The following is a 4,115-nucleotide window of genomic DNA, read 5'->3' on the forward strand; positions in this document are numbered from 1 at the left end:
GGGAATGACACAAAGGGGAAGGGCCTCAGGGCCATGTAGTCAAACGCAGCTGCGAGTGCGGAGACCAAACCTCCCACTTTACAAAGTCAAGAGCTATGGCTTTTAATTGTATCTGGGGCTTGGTAAAGCTTTCTTCTCCATTGGAGAACCTTCCAATTCCCACTTGAGAGGGAAGCAATCAAGCCTGGCAGATAACAAGCAGCTCTGCGAGGACAACAATGCTCAGACATCAAGCCTGTTGACAGAACAAGCTGACAAGTTCATACCCTCTATGCGCGATTGCAAATTCTCAAGTGTGTTTTGCCACCTTCAGGTGTGGACAGATGTATTTGGGGGAAAAAATTACTTTATTGCAAATTAGGTATTTCATGTGTTGCTCAGCATCCCCTGTAGTTTTGACAGGTGCAAGAGAGACAGTGGAGGTAGGTTTGCAAATCTAGCCACCATGCCTCAACGCCTCCCCCAGCTGCGCGACGTGGGTGATGAGCAGGATGTGCTGGTGTTTGTCCCATCAGGATGTAAGTGACAAGTGCTGTTTCTTAGCTAAACTCTCCCCACCTCCATCTTTCAGCCTTTATGGTGAATTCTTCTAGGGAGCTTACCCTGTGCCAAGTACTGTTCAAAGTATGTATATGTAACTAATCACTTTATCTTCACATCAGCCTGTGAGGCAGCCCCTGTGTTTACCCCATGTCACAAATGAGGAAACAGAGACACGGAGCAGTTAAGTATCTTGCCCATGGTCACCCCCGTAACTAAGTAGCAGGGCCATGTTTTGAACCTAAGCAGCAAGACACTGGAGTCCACACCTTATGCAGGACCTAGCGCTGAGAGGCTAGAGATGCTGGGATTCAGCCTTCGCTCTGCCACTTCCTCATAGCAAGGGCTTCATTCATGGAGTGCATACTGTGGTCCCAGCCCTGTGCTAAACACCTTCAGTACATTTCTCACTTAATACAATACCTGTAGGAACTGAGCACTATTGTTATTCCTACAAAAGGGGAGACTGAGCCTTAGGAGGATAAGGAACTTGCCCAAGTTCACAAAACTAATGAGAGTTGAAGCCAAAAGGAACAGCTCAATCTCTCTGACCCCAGAGGTCTTAACTACTGCAGTTCCTGCCTCTGCCCCATACTTGAGTCTTGAGTATTTGACCTCTCTTAGCTTCACTTTTCTCATCTGTGAAATGGGAATAATATTAGTAATTATCTCAAAAGATGGATGTGAGGCTGAAACAAAGAAAGGTACATGAAGATGATCTACAAACTATAATGTACTAGACAATTCTAGATACTATCATTTTTTCTGAATTGCTCTATATTTGACCCTTAGCTCTTTCAAATACTTATCTAACCCCAACTAAATGCAAGTTTTTTCAAGAGTGGAAACAATGACTTCTCTGCCCACCATTTTATCTCCCACAGAATTTGGATATATGGTTAGGTACATAGTTAAAGCCTGATAAATGTTCTTAAGTAAGCATAAGCATGTGGGACAGCACTGCCAAAAGTTTTGTCTTAGAGGAAGCTTGGTTAACCCATTTTGCAAAGGCTATTTCAGGCTTTTAGCCAATAGGAGTCCTATTTATAATAATTATGAAATACATATATGGTCTTTTACTTTAAAATGATACATGAACTAATGTAAATCAAATCAATGTGGGAAAAAAACTCAAAAAAAAAAAAGCCTCATTATTCCACTAAATCCCTTCATTTGAGGTGTCTGTCCCTCTACAGCTGTTCCAAAGGATCATGTAGTTAGAAGAAAGAGAGTCCATTTAGTGGGAAGTATGTGTTTTATAGAGCAGGACTAGTGAAAATGACCTCCCTTTCCTTGAATTTTCTAACCTATTCTCCACTTTACAAAGATAAACTCTCTAAATTGTGTTAATTAAGGTATTCTCTCTACTATAATGTGTGACCATTATATTATCAATACACACTTGCTATAAGACATGCTGTAATTCACACTCTTCTCCAAGCAAATGAATTCAATCCTTCTCAAAGCTGAAGGCTTGGGCATGTGTGACCTCACTGATTTATATGAACTGAGACAGAATTCAGAGGGTAGAGGAGCAAAGAGAGAAAAGAGAGGACACATCACTTGCCTCTGTCTTCCCCACGAAGTGGTTTTGTGCGGGGGAACCCCAGGCCATCCTGTGGTATGGCCATGTGTTTAGTCTCGAACAGGGTAATGGCAAATAACTGAGCCTTTTCCCTTCAAACCCGACAACTTCTTTATATGTCAGGGTCTTCGCATTTTGTTGCTCCTTCTGTCTGTGGTGCATGTCCCCAGATTCCCCCACAGCTGTCTCTTTTCCATCTTCCAGGTTCTTTCTCAAGAGGCCTTCATCCCTGGCTAAAGTAGTCCCCTGCTCCATCCCACCCAGTAAGCCTGTTAAAGCATCGCCACAACATTTATCTGGGCCTGAAGATATCTTATTTCCTTATGTGTTTGTTACCTGTCTCCCTAACTTGGGCATAAGCTCCTGGAGGGCAGGCAACTCTGCCACATCCCCAGATGCTTGGCACACTGCAGGTGCTTAATAAACATGTGTGGACTTAACTATGGGGAGACAGGTCCTCCTGCCCACAAACCTCACTCCCAGCCCCAGCCCCCATCTCCATGCCAGAAAGGCCCTACTGAGGGTACATCCAAGGCAGTGGCGCTCCCTGGCCATCGGCGGTGCCCTGTAGTCTCATGGTGATTAGGGCACTGTAGCTCTGTTTGTGGTGTAGCCTCAGCTCAAATCCTCATCCACACACTTGGGACACTGTTTCAGGGAGTCTAAGTCATGACTGCCAGGGTCCAAATTCCTGTGCCAGCTCTTAGCAGCTGGGTGATCTTGGGCTAATTCTTGAATCCCACTAGGCCTGAATTTCTTTATCCTAGCAAAGCATATAAAGTATATAAAGCACCTCTCCTGCAGAGTTGTGAAAATTCACTAAGATGATGAATGTACTGGGCTGTGCCCAGGCCCTGCCACAAGGTGAGCTCTCAATAAAGTGTAGCTCTGAATGTATTAATGACAGAAGATAATTCATCCTTGTGCCACTGGTCCCTCTCGCCTAGGAGACCTCACTAATTGATTATACCATTCTTTCTCTAAAAAAAAAAAAATGGCTTCACAACCTTCAGGTAACACCACCCTCTCACTAACAATCAATCATTCAGTGTTGGTGTGCAAATGGAAGCCTATTAGCCCTTCCTGATTCAGGAAACTTCACAGGCTGTCAGAAAGGATCATTAATATTGAGCTTGATGTCCAAAAGGAGATTGGTAGTTAATTTTGCTTCTGGACAAGTGGTATATTCAGCAATATACATCCATGAACAAACCCATTAATGTGGGAGAAAGAATCGTAATGGGAGAACCTGTTCTTGATAATTGAGAGTAGAGAGGAAGGCCCTGCCTCCTCCCATTTGGTCTGGCTCCCAAGAGGTTATAAAATCAGGACTATCAGAAGGCAGGGTGTGAGCAGTGCTCTGATTTATTCTCTGGTATATTCCTTTAGATGTAATAGCTCTGACGGAAATTGGAAAAAAATCATCCCTCATGATTGGCTCCCTTTGAATTCTCATTAAATATTCCAAACACCTCCTAACAATTTCTGGATTCCAATCAATATCAACAGCGGACTATAATTTTCAATAACTTATTTTTAAAATTTTTTTATTAACATATAATGTATTATTTGTTTCGGGGGTACAGGTCTGTGACCCATCAGTCTTATACAATTCACAGCACTCACCATAGTACCTACCCTCCCCAGTGTCCATCACCCAGCCACCCCATCCCTCCCACCCCCCTCCACTCCAGCAACCCTCAGTTTGTTTCCTGAGATTAAGAGTCTCTTATGGTTTGTCTCCCTCTCTGGTTTCATCTTTTCCCCTCCCTTCCCCTATGATCCTCTGTCTTGTTTCTCAAATTCCTCGTATCAGTGAGATCATATGATACTTGTCTTTCTCTGATTGACTTATTTTGCTTAGCTTAATACCCTCTAGTTCCATCTACGTCACTGCAAATGGCAAGGTTTCATTTTTGATGGCTGCATAATATTCCACTGTGTATATATATATATATATATATATATATATATATATATATATATATAT

This window comes from Neomonachus schauinslandi, chromosome 9 (assembly GCF_002201575.2).
Source record: "Neomonachus schauinslandi chromosome 9, ASM220157v2, whole genome shotgun sequence".
Lineage (NCBI taxonomy): Eukaryota > Metazoa > Chordata > Mammalia > Carnivora > Phocidae > Neomonachus > Neomonachus schauinslandi.